We start from the raw sequence: 25433 nt of genomic DNA, 5'->3' as shown, positions 1-25433 counted from the left end.
ATGAAACACACAAATTGCATCGGAATTAAATAAAAAATGCAAAATGCCGACTTAAGTACACGAAGACTGACTCTTCTTACTGTCTATGTTTTGAACCATTCCTGTGACACTAGTTATAGATTGCGGTGTTACACTCCAGAATTACTGTATCCCTTGGACCTTCTTATTGACGATGAAACACAGAAATTGCATCGGAATTAAATACAAAAGGCACAATGCCGACTTAAGTACAAGAAGACTGACTGTTCTTACTGACTATGTTTTGAACCATTCCTGTGACACTAGTTATAGAATCCGATGCTTCACTTCAGGTTTATTGTATCCCTCTAACCTTCGTATTGACGATGAAGCACAGAAATTGCATCGGAATTAAATAGAAAAGGCACAATGTCGACTTAAGTACAAGGAGACTGACTATTCTTACTGTCTATGTTATGAACCATACCTGTGACACTAGTTATAGATTCCGATGCTTCACTCCAGGTTTACTGGATCCCTTGGACCTTCTTATTGACGATGAAACACAGAAATTGCATCGGAATTAAATAGAAAAGGCACAATGCCGACGTAAGTACAACGAGACTGACTCTTCTTACTGACTATGTTTTGAACCATTCGTGTGACACTAGTTATAGATTCGGATGATTCACTTCAGGTTTACTCTATACCTTGGACCTTCTTATTGACGATGAAACACAGAAATTGCAACGGAATTAAATACAAAAGACACAATGCCGACTTAAGTTCAAGAAGACTGACTCTTCCTACTGTCTATGTTTTGAGCCATTCGTGTGACACTAGTTTTGGATTCCGATGCTTCACTTCAGGTTTACTGTATCCCTGTGACCTTCTTATTGACGATGAAACACAGAAATTGCATCGGAATTAAATGCAAAAGGCACAACGCCGACTTAAGTACAAGACGACTGACTCTTCCTACTGTCTATGTTTTGAACCATTCCTGTGACACTAGTTATAGATTCAGATACTTCGCTTCAGGTTTACTGTATCCCTCTGACCTTATTGCCGATGAAACACAGAAATTGCATCGGAATTAAATACAAAAGGCACAATGCCGACTTAAGGACAAGAAGACTGACTCTTCTTACTGACTATGTTTTGAACCATTCCTGTGACACTAGTTATAGATTCCGATGCTTCACTTCAGTATTACTGTTTCCCTTGGACCTTCTTATTGACGATGAAACAGAGAAATTGCATCGGAATTAAATACAAAAGGCACAATGCCGAGTTAAGTACAAGAAGACTGACTCTTCTTACTGTCTATGTTTTGAACCATTTCTGTGAAACTAGTTATAGAGTCCGATGCTTCACTTCAGGTTTACTGTATCCCTTGGGCCTTCTTATTGACGATGAATCACAGAATTTGCATCGGAATTAAATACAAAAGGCACAATGCAGACTTAAGTACGAGAAGACTGACTCTTCTTACTGTCTATACTTTGAACCATTCCTTTGACACTAGTTACAGATTCCGATGCTTCACTTCAGGTTTACTGTATCCCTTGGACCTTCTTGTTGCCGATGAAACACAGACATTGCATAGGGATTAAATACAAAACACACAATGCCGACTTAAGTACAAGACGTCTGATTCTTCCTACTGTCTATGTTTTGAACCATTCCTGTGACACTAGTTATAGATTCCGATTCTTCACTTCAGGATTACTGTATCCAGCTGACCTTCTTATTGACGATGAAACACAGATATTGCATCGGAATTAAATACAAAAAGCACAATGCCGACTTAAGTACAAGTATACTGACTCATCTTACTGTCTATGTTTTGAACCGTCCCTGTGACACTAGTTATAGATTCCGATGCTTCACTACAGGTTTACTGTATCCCTTGGACCTTCTTATTGACGATGAAACACAGAAATTGCATCGGAATGTAATACAAAAGGCACAATGCCGACTTAAGTAAAAGGAGGCTGACTCTTCTTTCTGTGTATGATTGAACCATTCCTGTAACACTAGTTATGGATTCCGATGCTTCACTAAAAGTTTACTGTATCCCTTGGACCTTCTTATTGACGATGAAACACAGAAATTGCATCCGAATTAAATAGAAAATGCACAATGATGACTTAAGTACAAGAAGACTGACTATTCTTACTGACTATGCTTTGAACATTCCTGTGACACTAGTTATAGATTCCGATGCTTCACTTCAGGTTTACTGTATCCCTCTGACTTTCTTATTGACGATGAAACACAGAAATTACATCGGAATTAAATACAAAAGGCACAATGCCGACTTAAGTACAAGACGACTGACTCTTCCTACTGTCTATGTTTTGAACCATTCCTGTGACACTAGTTATAGATTCCGATACTTCACTTCAGGTTTACTGTATCCCTCTGACCTTCTTATTGACGATGAAAGACAGAAATTGCATCGGAATTAAATACAAAAGGCACAATGCCGACTTAAGTACAAGGAGACTGACTCATCTTACTGTCTATTTTTTGAACCATTCCTGTGACACTAGTTATAGATTCCGATGTTTCACTTCAGGTTTACTGTATCCCTTGGACCTTGTTATTGACGCTGAAACATAGAAATTGCATTGGAATTAAACACAAAAAGCACAATGCCGACTTAAGTACAAAAATACTGACTCTTCTTACTGACAATGTTTTGACCCATTCCTGTGACACTAGTTATGGATTCCGATGCTTCACTTCAGGTTTACTGTATACCTTGGACCTTCTTATTCACGATGAAACACAGAAATTGCATCGGGATTAAATACAAAAGGCACAATGCCGACTTAAGTACAAGAAGACTGATTCTTCCTACTGTCTATGATTTGAGCCATTCCTGTGACACTAGTTTTGGATTCCGATGCTTCACTTCAGGTTTACTGTATCCCTTGGACCTTCATGTTGCCGATGAAACACAGACATTGCATCGGGATTAAATACAAAACGCACAATGCCGACTTAAGTACAAGACGTCTGATTCTTCCTACTGTCTATGTTTTGAACCATTACTGTGACACTAGTTATAGATTCCGATGCTTCACTCCAGGATTACTGTATCCCTTGGACCTTCTTATTGACGATGAAACACAGAAATTGCATCGGAATTAAATACAAAAGGCACAATGCCGACATAAGGCAAAGAAGACTGACTCTTCTTACTGACTACGGCTTTAACCATTCCTGTGACACTAGCTAAAGAATTCCGATGCTTCACTTCAGGTTTACTGTGTACCTCGGACCTTCTTATTGACGATGAAACACAGAAATTGCATCGGAATTAAATACAAAAGGCACAACGCCGACTTAAGTACCAGAAGACTGACTGTTCCAACTGTCTATGTTTTGAACCATTCCTGTTATTCCTGTAACACTAGTTATAGATTCCAATGCTTCACTTCAGGTTTACTGTATCCATCTGACCGTCTTATTGACGATGAAACACAGAAATTGCATCGGAATCAAATAGAAAAGGCACAATGCCGACTTAAGTACTAGAAGCCTGACTCTTCCTACTGTCTATGTTTTGAACCATTCCTGTAACACTAGTTATGGATTCCGATGCTTCACTCCAGGTTTACTGTATCCCTTGGACCTTCTTATTGACGATCAAACACAGAAATTGCATTGGAATTAAATAGAAAATGCACAATGATGACTTAAGTACAAGAAGACTGACTATTCTAACTGACTATGCTTTGAACCATTCCTGTGACACTAGTTATGGATTCCGATGCTTCACTTTAGGATTATTGTATCCCTCTGACCTTCTTATTGACGATGAAACACAGATATTGTATCGGAATTAAATACAAAAGGCACAATGCCGACTTAAGTACAAGAAGACTTACTCTTCTTAATGTCTATGTTATGAACCATTCCTGTGACACTAGTTATAGATTCCGATGCTTCACTCCAGGTTTACTGGATCCCTTGGACCTTCTTATTGACGATGAAACACAGAAATTGCATCGGAATTAAATACAAAAGGCACAATGCCGACATAAGGCAAAGAAGACTGACTCTTCTTACTGACTACGGTTTTAACCATTCCTGTGACACTAGCTAAAGAATTCCGATGCTTCACTTCAGGTTTACTGTGTACCTCTTACCTTCTTATTGACGATGAAACACAGAAATTGCATCGGAACTAAATACAAAAGACACAACGCCGACTTAAGTACCAGAAGACTGACTGTTCCAACTGTCTATGTTTTGAACCATTCCTGTTATTTCTGTAACACTAGTTATAGATTCCAATGCTTCACTTCAGGTTTACTGTATCCATCTGACCGTCTTATTGACGATGAAACACAGAAATTGCATCGGAATCAAATAGAAAAGGCACAATGCCGACTTAAGTACTAGAAGCCTGACTCTTCCTACTGTCTATGTTTTGAACCATTCCTGTAAAACTAGTTATGGATTCCGATGCTTCACTCCAGGTTTACTGTATCCCTTGGACCTTCTTATTGACGATGAAACACAGAAATTGCATTGGAATTAAATAGAAAATGCACAATGATGACTTAAGTACAAGAAGACTGACTATTCTAACTGACTATGCTTTGAACCATTCCTGTGACACTAGTTATAGATTCCGATGCTTCACTTTAGGATTATTGTATCCCTCTGACCTTCTTATTGACGATGAAACACAGATATTGTATCGGAATTAAATACAAAAGGCACAATGCCGACTTAAGTACAAGAAGACTTACTCTTCTTAATGTCTATGTTATGAACCATTCCTGTGACACTAGTTATAGATTCCGATGCTTCACTCCAGGTTTACTGGATCCCTTGGACCTTCTTATTGACGATGAAACACAGAAATTGCATCGGAATTAAATACAAAAGGCACAATGCCGACTGAAGTACAAGAAGACTGACTCTTCCTACTGTCTATGTTTTGAACCATTCCTGTGACACTAGATATAGATTCCGATGCTTCACCTCAGGTTTACTGTATCCCTCGGACCTTATTATTGACGATGAAACACAGAAATGGCATCGGAATTAAATAAAAATGGCAAAAGGCCGACTTAAGTACACGAAGACTGACTCTTCTTACTGTCTATGTTTTGAACCATTCCTGTGACACTAGTTATAGATTCTGATGCTACACTCGAGGTTTACTGTATCCCTTGGTCCTTCTTATTGACGATGAAACACAGAAATTGCATATGAATTATATACAGTAGGCACAATGCCGACTTAAGGACATGGAGACTGACTCTTCTTACTGACTATGTTTTGAACCATTCCTGTGACACTAGTTATAGATTCCGATGCTTCACTTCAGGTTTAATGTATCCCTCTGACATTCTTATTGACGATGAAACACAGAAATTGCATCGGAATTAAATACAAAAGGCACCATGCCGAATTAACTACAAGAAGACTGACTCTTCTTACTGTCTATGTTTTGAACCATTCCTGTGACACTAGTTATAGATTCCGATGCTTCACTTCAGATTTACTGTATCCCTTGGACGTTCTTATTGACGATGAAACACAGAAATTGCATCGGAATTAAATACAAAAGGCACAATGCCGACTTAAGTACAAGAAGACTGACGCTTCCTACTGTCTATGTATTCAACCATTCCTGTGACACTAGTTATATATTACGATGCTTTACTTCACGTTTACTGTATCCCTTGGACCTTCTTATTGACGATGAAACACAGAAATTGCATCGGAATTAAATACAAAAGGCACAATGCCGACTTAAGTACATGAAGACCGACTCTTCCTACTGACTATGTTTTGAACCGTCCCTGTGACACTAGTTATAGATTCCGATTCTTCACTCCAGGTTTACTGGATCCCTTGGTCCTTCTTATTGACGATGAAACACAGAAATTGCATCGGAATTTAATACAAAAGGCACAATGCCGACTTATGTACAAGATGACTGACTCTTCTTACTGTCTCGGTTTTGAACCATTCCTGTGACACTAGTTATAGATTCCGATGCTACACTCCAGGTTTACTGTATCCCTTGGACCTTCTTATTGACGATGAAACACAGAAATTGCATCGGAATTAAATACAAAAGGCACAATGCCGACTTAAGGACTAGAAGACTGACTGTTCTTACTGACTATGATTTGAACCATCCCTGTGAAACTAGTTATTGATTCCGATGCTTCACTTCAGGTTTACTGTATCCCTTGGACCTTATTATTGACGATGAAACACAGAAATTGCATCGGAATTAAATGCAAAAGGCACAATGCCGACTTAAGTACAAGACGACTGACTCTTCGTACTGTCTATGTTTTGAACCATTCCTGTGACACTAGTTATAGATGCAGATACTTCGCTTCAGGTTTACTGTATCCGTCTGACCTTATTGCCGATGAAACACAGAAATTGCATCGGAATTAAATAGAAAAGGCACAATGCCGACGTAAGTACAACGAGACTGACTCTTCTTACTGACTATGTTTTGAACCAATCGTGTGACACTAGTTATAGATTCCGATGATTCACTTCAGGTTTACTCTATACCTTGGACCTTCTTATTGACGATGAAACACAGAAATTGCAACGGAATTAAATACAAAAGACACAATGCCGACTTAAGTACAAGAAGACTGACTCTTCCTACTGTCTATGCTTTGAGCCATTCCTGTGACACTAGTTTTGGATTCCGATGCTTCACTTCAGGTTTACTGTATCCCTCTGACCTTCTTATTGACGATGAAACACAGAAATTGCATCGGAATTAAATGCAAAAGGCACAATGCCGACTTAAGTACAAGACGACTGACTCTTCCTACTGTCTATGTTTTGAACCATTCCTGTGACACTAGTTATAGATTCAGATACTTCCCTTCAGGTTTACTGTATCCCTCTGACCTTATTGCCGATGAAACACAGAAATTGCATCGGAATTAAATACAAAAGGCAGAATGCCGACTTAAGGACAAGAAGACTGACTCTTCTTACTGACTATGTTTTGAACCATTCCTGTGACACTAGTTATAGATTCCGATGCTTCACTTCAGTATTACTGTTTCCCTTGGACCTTCTTATTGACGATGAAACAGAGAAATTGCATCGGAATTAAATACAAAAGGCACAGTGCCGACTTAAATACAAGAAGACTGACTCTTCCTACTGTCTATGTTTTGAACCATTTCTGTGAAACTAGTTATAGAGTCCGATGCTTCACTTCAGGTTTACTGTATCCCTTGGGCCTTCTTATTGACGACGAATCACAGAAATTGCATCGGAATTAAATACAAAAGGCACAATGCAGACTTAAGTACAAGAAGACTGACTCTTCTTACTGTCTATACTTTGAACCATTCCTTTGACACTAGTTATAGATTCCGATGCTTCACTTCAGGTTTACTGTATCCCTTGGACCTTCTTGTTGCCGATGAAACACAGACATTGCATAGGGATTAAATACAAAACTCACAATGCCGACTTAAGTACAAGACGTCTGATTCTTCCTACTGTCTATGTTTTGAACCATTCCTGTGACACTAGTTATAGATCCCGATTCTTCACTTCTGGATTACTGTATCCAGCTGACCTTCTTAGTGACGATGAAACACTGATATTGCATCGGAATTAAATACAAAAAGCACAATGCCGACTTAAGTACAAGTATACTGACTCATCTTACTGTCTATGTTTTGAACCGTCCCTGTGACACTAGTTATAGATTCCGATGCTTCACTACAGGTTTACTGTATCCCTTGGACCTTCTTATTGACGATGAAACACAGAAATTGCATCGGAATGTAATACAAAAGGCACAATGCCGACTTAAGTAAAAGGAGGCTGACTCTTCTTACTGTGTATGATTGAACCATTCCTGTAACACTAGTTATGGATTCCGATGCTTCACTAAAAGTTTACTGTATCCCTTGGACCTTCTTATAGACGATGAAACACAGAAATTGCATCCGAATTAAATAGAAAATGCACAATGATGACTTAAGTACAAGAAGACTGACTATTCTTACTGACTATGCTTTGAACATTCCTGTGACACTAGTTATAGATTCCGATGCTTCACTTTAGGATTACTGTATCCCTCTGACCTTCTTATTGACGATGAAACACAGATATTGTATCGGAATTAAATACAAAAGGCACAATGCCGACTTAAGTACAAGAAGACTGACTCTTCTTACTGTCTATGTTATGAACCATTCCTGTGACACTAGTTATAGATTCCGATGCTTCACTCCAGGTTTACTGATCCCTGGGTCCTTCTTATTGACGATGAAACACAGAAATTGCATCGGAATTAAATACAAAAGGCACAATGCCAACTCAAGTACAAGAAGACTGACTCTTCCTACTGTCTATGTTTTGAACCATTCCTGTGACACTAGTTTTGGATTCCGACGCTTCACTTCATGTTTACTGTATCCCTCTGACTTTCTTATTGACGATGAAACACAGAAATTACATCGGAATTAAACACAAAAGGCACATTGCCGACTTGAGTACAAGACGACTGACTCTTCCTACTGTCTATGTTTTGAACCATTCCTGTGACACTAGTTATAGATTCCGATACTTCACTTCAGGTTTACTGTATCCCTCTGACCTTATTGCCGATGAAACACAGATATTGCATCGGAATCAAATACAAAAGGCTCAATACCGACTTAAGTACAAGAAGACTGACTCTTCCTACTGTCTATGTTTTGAACCATTCCTGTGACACTAGATATAGATTCCGATGCTTCACTTCAGAATTACTGTATCCCTTGGACCTTATTATTGACGATGAAACACAGAAATTGCATCGGAATTAAATAAAAAAGGCAAAATGCCGACTTAAGTACACGAAGACTGACTCTTCTTACTGAATATGTTTTGAACCATTCCTGTGACACTAGTCATAGATTCCGATGCTACACTCGAGGTTTACTGAATCCCTTGGTCCTTCTTATTGACGATGAAACACAGAAATTGCATTGGAATTAAACACAATAGACACAATGCCGACTAAAGGACAAGAAGACTGACTCTTCTTACTGACTATGTATTGAACCATTCCTGTGACACTAGTTATAGGTTTAGATGCTTGACTTCAGGTTTATTGTATCCCTCTGACCTTCTTATTGACGATGAAACACAGAAATTGCATCGGAATTAAATACAAAAGGCACTATGCCGACTTAAGTACAAGAAGACTGACTCTTCTTACTGTCTATGTTTTGAACCATTCCTGTGACACTAGTTATAGATTCCGATGCTTCACTTCAGATTTACTGTATTCCTTGGACCTTCTTATTGACGATGAAACACAGAAATTGCATCGGAATTAAATACAAAAGGCACAATGCCGACCTAAGTACAAGAAGACTGACGCTTCCTACTGTCTATGTTTTCAACCATTCCTGTGACACTAGTTATAGATTACGATGCTTCACTTCACGTTTACTGTATCCCTTGGACCTTCTTATTGCCGATGAAACACAGATATTGCATCGGAATCAAATACAAAAGGCTCAATGCCGACTTAAGTACAAGAAGACTGACTCTTCCTACTGTCTATGTTTTGAACCATTCCTTTGACACTAGATATAGATCCCGATGCTTCACTTCAGGTTTACTGTATCCCTTGGACGTTATTATTGACGATGAAACACAGAAATTGCATCGGAATTAAATAAAAAAGGCTAAATGCCGACTTAAGTACACGAAGACTGACTCTTCTTACTGTCTATGTTTTGAACCATTCCTGTGACACTAGTTATAGATTCCGATGCTACACTCCAGGTCTACTGTATCCCTTGGACCTTCTTATTGACGATGAAACACAGAAATTGCATCGGAATTAATTACAATAGATACAATGCCGACTTAAGGACAAGAAGACTGACCCTTCTTACTGACTATGTTTTGAACCATTCCTGTGACTCTAGTTATAGATTCCGATGCTTCACTTCAGGTTTATTGTATCCCTCTGACCTTCTTATTGACGATGAAACACAGAAATTGCATCGGAATTAAATAGAAAAGGCACAATGTCGACTTAAGTACAAGGAGACTGACTCATCTTACTGTCTATTTTTTGAACCATTCCTGTGACACTAGTTATAGATTCCGATGTTTCACTTCAGGTTTACTGTATCCCTTGGACCTTGTTATTGACGCTGAAACATAGAAATTGTATTGGAATTAAACACAAAAGGCACAATGCCGACTTCAGTACAAAAATACTGACTCTTCTTACTGACAATGTTTTGAACCATTCCTGTGACACTAGTTATAGATTCCGATGCTTCACTTCAGATTTACTGTATCCCTTGGACCTTCTTATTGACGATGAAACACAGAAATTGCATCGGAAATAATACAAAAGGCACAATGCCGACTTAAGTAAAAGGAGGCTGACTCTTCTTCATGTCTATGATTTGAACCATTCCTGTAACACTAGTTATGGATTCCGATGCTTCACTCCAGGTTTACTGTATCCCTTGGACCTTCTTATTGACGATGAAACACAGAAATTGCATCCGAATTAAATAGAAAATGCACAATGATGACTTAAGTACAAGAAGACTGACTATTCTAACTGACTATGCTTTGAAAAATTCCTGTGACACTAGTTATAGATTCCGATGCTTCACTTTAGGATTACTGTATCCCTCTGACCTTCTTATTGACGATGAAACACAGATATTGTATCGGAATTAAATACAAAAGGCACAATGCCGACTTAAGTACAAGAAGACTGACTCTTCTTACTGTCTATGTTATGAACCATTCCTGTGACACTAGTTATAGATTCCGATGCTTCACTCCAGGTTTACTGGATCCCTTGGTCCTTCTTATTGACGATGTAACACAGAAATTGCATCGGAATTTAATACAAAAGGCACAATGCCGACTTATGTACAAGATGACTGACTCTTCTTACTGTCTATGTTTTGAACCATTCCTGTGACACTAGTTATAGATTCCGATGCTACACTCCAGGTTTACTGTATCCCTTGGACCTTGTTATTGACGCTGAAACACAGAAATTGCATCGGAATTAAATACAAAAGGCACAATGCCGACTTAAGGACTAGAAGACTGACTCTTCTTACTGACTATGTTTTGAACCATCCCTGTGACACTAGTTATTGATTCCGATGCTTCACTTCAGGTTTACTGTATCCCTTGGACCTTATTATTGACGATGAAACACAGAAATTGCATCGGAATGAAATGTAAAAGGCACAATGCCGACTTAAGTACAAGACGACTGACTCTTCCTACTGTCTATGTTTTGAACCATTCCTGTGACACTAGTAATAGATTCAGATACTTCGCTTCAGGTTTACTGTATCCATCTGACCTTATTGCCGATGAAACACAGAAATTGCATCGGAATTAAATAGAAAAGGCACAATGCCGACGTAAGTACAACGAGACTGACTCTTCTTACTGACTATGTTTTGAACCATTCGTGTGACACTAGTTACAGATTCCGATGTTTCACTTCAGGTTTACTCTATACCTTGGACCTTCTTATTGACGATGAAACACAGAAATTGCAACGGAATTAAATACAAAAGACACAATGCCGACTTAAGTACAAGAAGACTGACTCTTCCTACTGTCTATGTTTTGAGCCATTCCTGTGGCACTAGTTTAGGATTCCGATGCTTCACTTCAGGTTTACTGTATCCCTCTGCCCTTCTTATTGACGATGAAACACAGAAATTGCATCGGAATTAAATGCAAAAGGCACAATGCCGACTTAAGTACAAGACGACTGACTCTTCCTACTGTCTATGTTTTGAACCATTCCTGTGACACTAGTTATAGATTCAGATACTTCGCTTCAGGTTTACTGTATCCCTCTGACCTTATTGCCGATGAAACACAGAAATTGCATCGGAATTAAATACAAAAGGCACAATGCCGACTTAAGGACAAGAAGACTGACTCTTCTTACTGACTATGTTTTGAACCATTCCTGTGACACTAGTTATAGATTCCGATGCTTCACTTCAGTATTACGGTTTCCCTTGGACCTTCTTATTGACGATGAAACAGAGAAATTGCATCGGAATTAAATACAAAAGGCACAATGCTGACTTAAGTACAAGAAGACTGACTCTTCCTACTGTCTATGTTTTGAACCATTTCTGTGAAACTAGTTATAGAGTCCGATGCTTCACTTCAGGTTTACTGTACCCCTTGGGCCTCCTTATTGACGATGAATCACAGAAATTGCATCGGAATTAAATACAAAAGGCACAATGCAGACTTAAGTACAAGAAGACTGACTCTTCTTACTGTCTATACTTTGAACCATTCCTTTGACACTAGTTATAGATTCCGATGCTTCACTTCAGGTTTACTGTATCCCTTGGACCTTCTTGTTGCCGATTAAACACAGACATTGCATAGGGATAAAATACAAAACTCACAATGCCGACTTAAGTACAAGACGTCTGATTCTTCCTACTGTCTATGTTTTGAACCATTCCTGTGACACTAGTTATAGATTCCGATTCTTCACTTCAGGATTACTGTATCCAGCTGGCCTTCTTAGTGACGATGAAACACAGATATTGCATCGGAATTAAATACAAAAAGCACAATGCCGACTTAAGTACAAGTATACTGACTCATCTTACTGTCTATGTTTTGAACCGTCCCTGTGACACTAGTTATAGATTCCGATGCTTCACTACAGGTTTGCTGTATCCCTTGGACCTTCTTATGACGATGAAACACAGAAATTGCATCGGAATGTAATACAAAAGGCACAATGCCGACTTAAGTAAAAGGAGGCTGACTCTTCTTACTGTGTATGATTGAACCATTCCTGTAACACTAGTTATGGATTCCGATGCTTCACTATAAGTTTACTGTATCCCTTGGACCTTCTTATTGACGATGAAACACAGAAATTGCATCCGAATTAAATAGAAAATGCACAATGATGACTTACGTACAAGAAGACTGACTATTCTTACTGACTATGTTTTGAACATTCCTGTGACACTAGTTATAGATTCCGATGCTTCACTTTAGGATTACTGTATCCCTCTGACCTTCTTATTGACGATGAAACACAGATATTGTATCGGAATTAAATACAAAAGGCACAATGCCGACTTAAGTACAAGAAGACTGACTCTTCTTACTGTCTATGTTATGAACCATTCCTGTGACACTAGTTATAGATTCCGATGCTTCACTCCAGGTTTTCTGGATCCCTTGGTCCTTCTTATTGACGATGAAACACAGAAATTGTATCGGAATTAAATACAAAAGGCACAATGCCGACTGAAGTACAAGAAGACTGACTCTTCCTACTGTCTATGTTTTGAACCATTCCCGTGACACTAGTTTTTGATTCCGACGCTTCACTGCAGGTTTACTGTATCCCTCTGACTTTCTTATTGACGATGAAACACAGAAATTACATCGGAATTAAATACAAAAGGCACAATGCCGACTTAAGTACAAGACGACTGACTCTTCCAACTGTCTATGCTTTCAACCATTCCTGTGACACTAGTTATAGATTCCGATACTTCACTTCAGGTTTACTGTATCCCTCTGACCTTATTGCCGATGAAACACAGATATTGCATCGGAATCAAATACAAAAGGCTCAATACCGACTTAAGTACAAGAAGACTGACTCTTCCTACTGTCTATGTTTTGAACCATTCCTGTGACACTAGATATAGATTCCGATGCTTCACTTCAGAATTACTGTATCCCTTGGACCTTATTATTGACGATGAAACACAGAAATTGCATCGGAATTAAATAAAAAAGGCAAAATGCCGACTTAAGTACACGAAGACTGACTCTTCTTACTGTCTATGTTTTGAACCATTCCTGTGACACTAGTCATAGATTCCGATGCTACACTCGAGGTTTACTGTATCCCTTGGTCCTTCTTATTGACGATGAAACACAGAAATTGCATTGGAATTAAACACAATAGACACAATGCCGACTAAAGGACAAGAAGACTGACTCTTCTTACTGACTATGTATTGAACCATTCCTGTGACACTAGTTATAGATTCCGATGCTTCACTTCAGATTTACTGTATCCCTTGGACCTTCTTATTGACGATGAAACACAGAAATTGCATCGGAATTAAATACAAAAGGCACAATGCCGACCTAAGTACAAGAAGACTGACGCTTCCTACTATCTATGTTTTCAACCATTCCTGTGACACTAGTTATAGATTACGATGCTTCACTTCACGTTTACTGTATCCCTTGGACCTTCTTATTGCCGATGAAACACAGATATTGCATCGGAATCAAATACAAAAGGCCCAATGCCGACTTAAGTACAAGAAGACTGACTCTTCCTACTGTCTATGTTTTGAACCATTCCTGTGACACTAGATATAGATTCCGATGCTTCACATCAGGTTTACTGTATCCCTTGGACGTTATTATTGACGATGAAACACAGAAATTGCATCGGAATTAAATAAAAAAGGCAAAATGCCGACTTAAGTACACGGAGACTGACTCTTCTTACTGTCTATGTTTTGAACCATTCCTGTGACACTAGTTATAGATTCCGATGCTACACTCCAGGTCTACTGTATCCCTTGGACCTTCTTATTGACGATGAAACACAGAAATTGCATCGGAATTAATTACAATAGACACAATGCCGACTTAAGGACAAGAAGACTGACCCTTCTTACTGACTATGCTTTGAACCATTCCTGTGACTCTAGTTATAGATTCCGATGCTTCACTTCAGGTTTATTGTATCCCTCTGACCTTCTTATTGACGATGAAACACAGAAATTGCATCGGAATTAAATAGAAAAGGCACAATGTCGACTTAAGTACAAGGAGACTGACTCCTCTTACTGTCTATTTTTTGAACCATTCCTGTGACACTAGTTATAGATTCCGATGTTTCACTTCAGGTTTACTGTATCCCTTGGACCTTGTTATTGACGCTGAAACATAGAAATTGCATTGGAATTAAACACAAAAGGCACAATGCCGACTTAAGTACAAAAATACTGACTCTTCTTACTGACAATGTTTTGAACCATTCCTGTGACACTAGTTATGGATTCCGATGCTTCACTTCAGGTTTACTGTATACCTTGGACCATCTTATTCACGATGAAACACAGAAATTGCATCGGAATTAAATACAAAAGGAACAATGCCGACTTAAGTACAAGAAGACTGACTCTTCCTACTGTCTATGTTTTGAGCCATTCCTGTGACACTAGTTTTGGATTCCGATGCTTCACTTCAGGTTTACTGTATCCCTTGGACCTTCTTGTTGCCGATGAAACACAGACATTGCATCGGGATTAAATACAAAACGCACAATGCCGACTTAAGTACAAGACGTCTGATTCTTCCTACTGTCTATGTTTGAACTATTACTGTGACACTAGTTATAGATTCCGATGCTTCACTCCAGGATTACTGTATCCCTTGGACCTTCTCAATGACGATGAAACACAGAAATTGCATCGGAATTAAATACAAAAGCCACAATGCAGACTTAAGTACAAGTAGACTAACTCTTCTTACCGTCTATACTTTGAACCATTCCTTTGACACTAGTTATAGATTCCGATGCTTCACTGCAGGTTTACTGTATCCCTTGGACCTTCTTGTTGCCGATGAAACACAGACATTGCATCGGGATTAAATACAAAACGCACAATGCCGACTTAAGTACAAGACGTCTGATTCTTCCTACTGTCTATGTTTTGAACCATTACTGTGACACTAGTTATAGATTCCGTTGCTTCACTCCAGGATTACTGTATCCCTTGGACCTTCTTATTGACGATGAAACACAGAAATTGCATCGGAATTAAATACAAAAGGCACAATGCCGACATAAGGCAAAGAAGACTGACTCTTCTTACTGACTACGGTTTTAACCATTCCTGTGACACTAGCTAAAGAATTCCGATGCTTCACTTCAGGTTTACTGTGTACCTCGGACCTTCTTATTGACCATGAAACACAGAGATTGCATCGGAATTAAATACAAAAGACACAACGCTGACTTAAGTACCAGAAGTCTGACTGTTCCAACTGTCTATGTTTTGAACCATTCCTGTCATTCCTGTAACACTAGTTATAGATTCCAATGCTTCACTTCAGGTTTACTGTATCCATCTGACCGTCTTGTTCACGATGAAACACAGAAATTGCATCGGAATCAAATAGAAAAGGCACAATGCCGACTTAAGTACTAGAAGCCTGACTCTTCCCACTGTCTATGTTTTGAACCATTCCTGTGACACTAGTTATAGATTCCGATGCTTCACTTCAGGTTTACTGTATCCCTTGGTCCATCTTATTGACGATGAAAGACAGAAATTGCATTGGAATTCAGCACAAAAGGCACAATGCCGACTTAACTACAAGAAGACTGACTCTTCGTACTGACTATGCTTTGAACCATTCCTGTGACACTAGTTATAGATTCCGATTCTTCACTTCAGGATTACTGTATCCCGCTGACCTTCTTAGTGACGATGAAACACAGAAATTGCATCGGAATTAAATACAAAAAGCACAATGCCGACTTAAGTACAAGTATACTGACTCATCTTACTGTCTATGTTTTGAACCGTCCCTGTGACACTAGTTATAGGTTCCGATGCTTCACTCCAGGTTTACTGTATTCCTTGGACCTTCTTATTGACGATGAAACACAGAAATTGCTTCGGAAAGAAATACAAAAGGCACAATGCCGGCTTAAGTAAAAGGAGGCTGACTCTCCTTACTGTCTATGATTTGAACCATTCCTGTAACACTAGTTATGGATTCCGATGCTTCACTCCAGGTTTACTGTATCCCTTGGACCTTCTTATTGACGATGAAACACAGAAATTGCATTGGAATTAAATAGAAAATGCACAATGATGACTTAAGTACAAGAAGACTGACTATTCTAACTGACTATGATTTGAACCATTCCTGTGACACTAGTTATAGATTCCGATGCTTCACTTTAGGATTACTGTATCCCTCTGACCTTCTTATTGACGATGAAACACAGATATTGTATCGGAATTAAATACAAAAGGCACAATGCCGACTTAAGTACAAGAAGACTTACTCTTCTTAATGTCTATGTTATGAACCATTCCTGTGACACTAGTTATAGATTCCGATACTTCACTTCAGGTTTACTGTATCCCTCTGACCTTATTGCCGATGAAAAACAGATATTGCATCGGAATCAAATACAAAAGGCTCAATGCCGACTTAAGTACAAGAAGACTGACTCTTCCTACTGTCTATGTTTTGAACCATTCCTGTGACACTAGTTATAGATTCCGATGCTACACTCGAGGTTTACTGTATCATTTGGTCCTTCTTATTGACGATGAAACACAGAAATTGCATCGGAATTAAATACAGTAGGCACAATGCCGACTTAAGGACATGGAGACTGACTCTTCTTACTGACTATGTTTTGAACCATTCCTGTGACACTAGTTATAGATTCCGATGCTTCACTTCAGGTTTATTGTATCACTCTGACCTTCTTATTGACGATGAAACACAGAAATTGCATCGGAATTAAATACAAAAGGCACTATGCCGACTAAAGTACAAGAAGACTGACTCTTCTTACTGTCTATGTTTAGAACCACTCCTGTGACACTAGTTATAGATTCCGATGCTTCACTTCAGATTTACTGTATCCCTTGGACCTTCTTATTGACGATGAAACACAGAAATTGTATCGGAATTAAATACAAAAGACAATGTGCCGACTTAAGTACAAGAATACTGACGCTTCCTACTGTCTATGTATTCAACCATTCCTGTGACACTAGTTATATATTACGATGCGTCACTTCACGTTTACTGTATCCCTTGGACCTTCTTATTGACGATGAAACACAGATATTGCATCCGAATTAAATACAAAAGGCACAATGCCGACTTAAGTACATGAAGACCGACTCTTCCTACTGACTATGTTTTGAGCCAATCCTGTGACACTAGTTATAGATTCCGATGCTTCACTTGAGGTTTACTGTATCCCTTGGACCTTCTTATTGACGATGAAACACAGAAATTGCATCGGAATTTAATACAAAACGTACAATGTCGACTTAAGTACAAGATGACTGACTCTTCTTACTGTCTATGATTTGAACCATTCCTGTGACACTAGTTATAGATTCCGATGCTACACTCCAGGTTTACTGTATCCCTTGGACCTTGTTATTGACGATGAAACACAGAAATTGCATCGGAATTAAATACAAAAGGCACAATGCCGACTTAAGTACAAGAAGACTGACTCTTCCTACTGTCTATGTTTTGAGCCATTCCTTTGACACTAGTTTTGGATTCCGATGCTTCACTTCAGGTTTACTGTATCCCTTGGACCTTCTTGTTGCCGATGAAACACAGACATTGCATCGGGATTAAATACAAAACGCACAATGCCGACTTAAGTACAAGACGTCTGATTCTTCCTACTGTCTATGTTTTGAACCATTACTGTGACACTAGTTATAGATTCCGATGCTTCACTCCAGGATTACTGTATCCCTTGGACCTTCTCAATGACGATGAAACACAGAAATTGCATCGGAATTAAATACAAAAGGCACAATGCAGACTTAAGTACAAGTAGACTAACTCTTCTTACTGTCTATACTTTGAACCATTCCTTTGACACTAGTTATAGATTCCGATGCTTCACTGCAGGTTTACTGTATCCCTTGGACCTTCTTGTTGCCGATGAAACACAGACATTGCATCGGGATTAAATACAAAACGCACAATGCCGACTTAAGTACAAGAAGACTGACTCTTCCTCTTGTCTATGTTTTGAGCCATTCCTGTGACACTAGTTTTGGATTCCGATGCTTCACTCCAGGTTTACTGGATCCCTTGGACCTTCTTATTGACGATGAAACACAGAAATTGCATCGGAATTAAATACAAAAGACACAATGCCGACTGAAGTACAAGAAGACTGACTCTTCCTACTGTCTATGATTTGAACCATACCTGTGACACTAGTTTTGGATTCCGATGCTTCACTTCAGGTTTACTGTATCCCTCTGACCTTCTTATTGACGATGAAACACAGAAATTGCATCGGAATTAAATACAAAAGGCACAATCCCGACATGAGTACAAGAGGACTGACTCTTCCTACTGTCTATGTTTTGAACCATTCCTGTGACACTAGTTATAGATTCCGATACTTCACTTCAGGTTTACTGTATCCCTCTGACCTTATTGCCGATGAAACACAGATATTGCATCGGAATCAAATACAAAAGGCTCAATGACGACTTAAGTACAAGAAGACTGACTCTTCCTACTGTCCATGTTTTGAACCATTCCTGTGACACTAGATATAGATTCCGATGCTTCACTTCAGAATTACTGAATCCCTTGGACCTTATTATTGACGATGAAACACAGAAATTGCATCGGAATTAAAAAAAAAGGCAAAATGCCGACTTAAGTACACGAAGACTGACTCTTCTTACTGTGTATGTTTTGAACCATTCCTGTGACACTAGATATAGATTCCGATGCTTCTCCTCAGGTCTACTGTATCGCTTGGACTTTATTATTGACGATGAAACACAGAAATTGCATCGGAATTAAATAAAAAAGGCAAAATGCCGACTTAAGTACACGAAGACTGACTCTTCTTATTGTCTATGTTTTGAACCATTCCTGTGACACTAGTTATAGATTCCGATGCTACACTCGAGGTTTACTGTATCCCTTGGTCCTTCTTATTGACGATGAAACACAGAAATTGCATAGGAATTAAATACAGTAGGCACAATGCCGACTTAAGGACATGAAGACTGACTCTTCTTACTGACTATGTTTTGAACCATTCCTGTGACACTAGTTATAGATTACGATGCTTCACTTCAGGTTTATTGTATCCCTCTGACCTTCTTATTGACGATGAAACACAGAAACTGCATCGGAATTAAATACAAAAGGCACTATGCCGACTTAAGTACAAGAAGACTGACTCTTCTTACTGTCTATGCTTTGGACCATTCCTGTGACACTAGTTATAGATTCCGATGCTTCACTTCAGATTTACTGTATCCCTTGGACCTTCTTATTGACGATGAAACACAGAAATTGCATCGGAATTAAATACAAAAGGCACAATGCCGACTTAAGTACAAGAAGACTGACGCTTCCTACTGTCTATGTTTTCAACCATTCCTGTGACACTAGTTATAGATTATGATGCTTCACTTCACGTTTACTGTATCCCTTGGACCTCCTTATTGACGATGAAACACAGAAATTGCATCGGAATTAAATACAAAAGGCACAATGCCGACTTAAGTACATGAAGACCGACTCTTCCTACCGACTATGTTTTGAACCATTCCTGTGACACTAGTTACAGTTTCCGATGCTTCACTTGAGGTTTACTGTATCCCTCGGACCTTCTTATTGACGATGAAACACAGAAATTGCATCGGAATTTAATACAAAAGGCACAATGCCGACTTAAGTAAAAGATGACTGACTCTTCTTACTGTCTATGTTTTGAACCATTCCTGTGACACTAGTTATAGATTCCGATGCTACACTCCAGGTTTACTGTATCCCATGGACCTTGTTATTGACGATGAAACACAGAAATTGCATCGGAATTAAATACAAAGGGCACAATGCCGACTTAAGTACAAGAAGACTGACTCTCCCTACTGTCTATGTTTTGAGCCATTCCTGTGACACTAGTTTTGGATTCCGATGCTTTACTTCAGGTTTACTGTATCCCTTGGACCTTCTTGTTGCCGGTGAAACACAGACATTGCATCGGGATTAAATACAAAACGCACAATGCCGACTTAAGTACAAGACGTCTGATTCTTCCTATTGTCTATATTTTGCACCATTACTGTGACACTAGTTATAGATTCCGATGCTTCACTCCAGGATTACTGTATCCCTTGGACCTTCTCAATGACGATGAAACACAGAAATTGCATCGGAATTAAATACAAAAGGCACAATGCAGACTTAAGTACAAGTAGACTAACTCTTCTTACTGTCTATACTTTGAACCATTCCTTTGACACTAGTTATAGATTCCTATGCTTCACTGCAGGTTTACTGTATCCCTTGGACCTTCTTGTTGCCGATGAAACACAGACATTGCATCGGGATTAAATACAAAACGCACAATGCCGACTTAAGTACAAGACGTCTGATTCTTCCTACTGTCTATGTTTTGAACCATTACTGTGACACTAGTTATAGATTCCGATGCTTCACTCCAGGATTACTGTATCCCTTGGACCGTCTTATTGACGATGAAACACAGAAATTGCATCGGAATTAAATACAAAAGGCACAATGCCGACATAAGGCATAGAAGACTGACTCTTCTTACTGACTACGGTTTTAACCATTCCTGTGACACTAGCTAAAGAATTCCGATGCTTCCCTTCAGGTTTACTGTATACCTCGGACCTTCTTATTGACGATGAAACACAGAAATTGCATCGGAATTAAATACAAAAGACACAACGCAGACTTAAGTACCAGAAGACTGACTGTTCCAAATGTCTATGTTTTGAACCATTCCTGTGACACTAGTTATAGATTCCAATGCTTCACTTCAGGTTTACTGTATCCATCTGACCGTCTTATTGACGATGAAACACAGAAATGGCATCGGAATTAAATACAAAAGGCACAATGCCGACTTAAGTACATGATGACCGACTCTTCCTACTGTCTATGTTTTGAGCCATTACTGTGACACTAGTTATAGATTCCGATGCTTCACTCCAGGTTTACTGTATCCCACTGACCTTCTTATTGACGATCAAACACAGAAAATTGATCGGAATTAAATACAAAAGGCACAATGCCGACTCAAGTACAAGAAGACTGGCTGTTCTTATTGTCTATGATTTGAACCGTTCCTGTGACACTAGTTATAGATTCCGATGCTTCACTTAAGGTTTACTGTATCCATCTGACCGTCTTATTGACGATGAAACACAGAAATTGCATCGGAATCAAATAGAAAAGGCACAATGCCTACTTAAGTACTAGAAGCCTGACTCTTCCTACTGTCTATGTTTTGAACCATTCCTGTGACACTAGTAATAGATTCCGATGCTTCAGTTCAGGTTTACTGTATCCCTTGGACCATCTTATTGACGATGTAACACAGAAATTGCATTGGAATTCAGTACAAAAGGCACAATGCCGACGTAACTACAAGAAGACTGACTCTTCGTACTGACTATGCTTTGAACCATTCCTGTGACACTAGTTATAGATTCCGATTCTTCACTTCAGGATTACTGTATCCCTCTGACCTTCTTAGTGACGATGAGACACAGAAATTGCATCGGAATTAAATACAAAAAGCACAATGCCGACTTAAGTACAAGAATACTGACTCATCTTACTGTCTATGTTTTGAACCGTCCCTGTGACACTAGTTATAGATTCCGATGCTTCACTTTAGGATGACTGTATCCCTCTGAACTTCTTATTGACGATGAAACACAGATATTGTATCGGAATTAAAGACTAAAGGCACAATGCCGACTTAAGTACAAGAAGACTGACTCTTCTTACTGACTATGTTTTGATCCATTCCTGTGACACTAGTTAAAAAATATCGATGCTTCACTTCAGGTTTACTGTATCCCTTGGATCTTCTTATTGACGATGAAACACATAGATTGCATCGGAATTAAATACAAAAGGCACAATGCAGAATTAAGTACAAGAAGACTGACTCTTCTTACTGTCAATGTTTTGATCCATTCCTGTGACACTACTTATAGATTCCGATTCTTCACTCCAGGTTTACTGTATTCCTTGGACCTTCTTATTGACGATGAAACACAGAAATTGCATCGGAATTAAATACAAAAGGCACAATGCCGACTAAAGTACAAGAAGACTGACTCTTCTATCAGTCTATGTTTTGAACCATTCCTGTGACACTAGTTATAGATTCCGGTGCTTCACTCCAGGTTTACTGTTTCCCTGGGACCTTCTTTTTGACAATGAAACACTGGAATTGCATCATAATTAAATAGAAAAGGCACAATGCCGATTTAAGTACAAGAAGACTGACGTTTCTTATTTACTATGTTTTGAACCATTTCTGTGACACTAGTTAAAGATTCCGATGCTTCACTTGAGGTTTACTGTATCCCTTGGACCTTCTTATTGACGATGATACACAGAAATTGCATCGGAATTAAATACAAAAGGCACAATGCCGACATAAGTACAAGAAGACTGACTCTTCTTACTGTCTATGTTTTGAACCATTCCCTTGACACTAGTAATAGATTCCGAAGCTTCACTCCAGGTTTACTGTATCCCTTGGACCTTCTTATTGACGATGAAACACAGAAATTGCATCGGAATTAAATAGGAAAGGCACAATGAGGACTTAAGTACAAGAAGACTGACTCTTCTTACTGACTATGTTTTGAACCATTCATGTGACACTAGTTATAGATTCTGATGCTTCACTCCAGGTTTACTGTATCCCTTGGGCCTTCTTATTGACGATGAAACACAGAAATTGCATCGGAATTAAATACAAAAGGCACAAAGCCGACTGAAGTACAAGAAGACTGACTCTTCTTACTGACTATGTTCTGAACCATTCCTGTGACACTAGTTATAGATTCCGATGCTTCAGTTGAGGTTTACTGTATCCCTTGGACCTTCTTATTGACGATGATACACAGAAATTGCATCGGAATTAAATACAAAAGGCACAATGCCGACTTAAGTACAAGAAGACTGATTCTTCTTACTGTCTATGTTTTGAACCATTCCATTGACACTAGTAATATATTCCGATGCTTCACTCCAGGTTTACTGTATCCCTTGGACCTTCTTATTGACGATGAAACACAGAAATTGCATCGGAATTAAATAGGAAAGGCACAATGTCGACTTAAGTACAAGAAGACTGACTCTTGTTATTGTCTATGTTTGAACCATTCCTGTGACACTAGTTATAGATTCCGATGCTTCACTCCAGGTTTACTGTATCCCTTGGGCCTTCTTATTGACGATGAAACACAGAAATTGCATCGGAAATAAATAGAAAAGGCACAATGCCGACTTAAGTACTAGAAGACTGACTCTTCTTACTGACTATGTTTTGAACCATTCCTGTGACACTAGTTATAGATTCCGATGCTTCACTTCAGGTTTACTGTTTCTTTTGGACCTTCTTATTGACGATGAAACACAGAGATTGCATCGTAATTAAATACAAAAGGCACAATGCCGACTTAAGTACAAGAAGACTGACTCTTCCTACTGTCTATGTTTGAACCATTTCTGTGACACCAGTTATAGATTCCGATGCTTGACATCAGCTTTACTGTATCCCGCTGACCTTCTTATTGCCGGTGAAACACAGAAATTGCATCGGATTTAAATACGAAAGGCACAATGCCAACTTAAGTACAAGAAGACTGACTCTCCTTACTGACTATGTTTTGAACCTTTCCTGTGACACTAGTTATAGATTCCGATGCTTCACCCCAGGTTTACTGTATCCCTTGGACCTTCGTATTGACGATGAACCACAGAAATTGCATCAGAATTAAATAGAAAATGCACAATGATGACTTAAGTACTAGAAGACTGACTCTTCTTACTGACTATACTTTGAATCATTCCTGTGACACTAGTTATAGATTCCGATGCTTCACTTCAGGATTACTGTATCCCTATGACCTTCTTATTGACGATGAAACACAGAAATTGCATCGGAATTAAATACAAAAGGCACAATGCCGACTAAAGTACAAGAAGTCTGACTCTTCTTACTGTCTATGATTTGAACCATCCCTGTGACACTAGTTATAGATTCCGATGCTTCACTCCAGGTTTACTGTATCCCTTGGTCCTTCTTATTGACGATGAAACACAGAAATTGCATCGGAATTAAATACAAAAGGCGCAATGCCGACTTAAGGACCAGAAGATTGACTCTTCTTACTGTCTATGATTTGAACCATTCCTGTGACACTATTTATAGATTCCGATGCTTCACTTCAGGTTTACTGTTTCTTTTGGACCTACTTATTGACGATGAAACACAGAGATTGCATCGGAATTAAATACAAAATGCACAATGCCGACTTAAGTACAAGAAGACTGACTGTTCCAACTGTCTATGTTTTGAACCATTCCTGTGACACTAGTTATAGATTCCCTGGCCTCATTTCAGGTTTACTATATCCCTCTGACCGTCTTATTGACGATTAAACACAGAAATTGCATTGGATCAAATAGAAAGGGCACAATGCCGACTTAATTTCTAGAAGCCTGACTCTTCCTACTGTCTATGTTTTGAACCATTCCTGTGACACTAGTTATAGATTCCGATGCTTCACTTCAGGTTTACTGTATCCCTTGGA

Source organism: Schistocerca serialis, chromosome 12 (genome assembly GCF_023864345.2).
Source record: "Schistocerca serialis cubense isolate TAMUIC-IGC-003099 chromosome 12, iqSchSeri2.2, whole genome shotgun sequence".
In the NCBI taxonomy this organism is placed as follows: Eukaryota; Metazoa; Arthropoda; class Insecta; order Orthoptera; family Acrididae; genus Schistocerca; species Schistocerca serialis.
The sequence above is the reverse complement of the archived record's forward strand: the minus strand, read 5'-3'. Positions refer to the sequence as shown.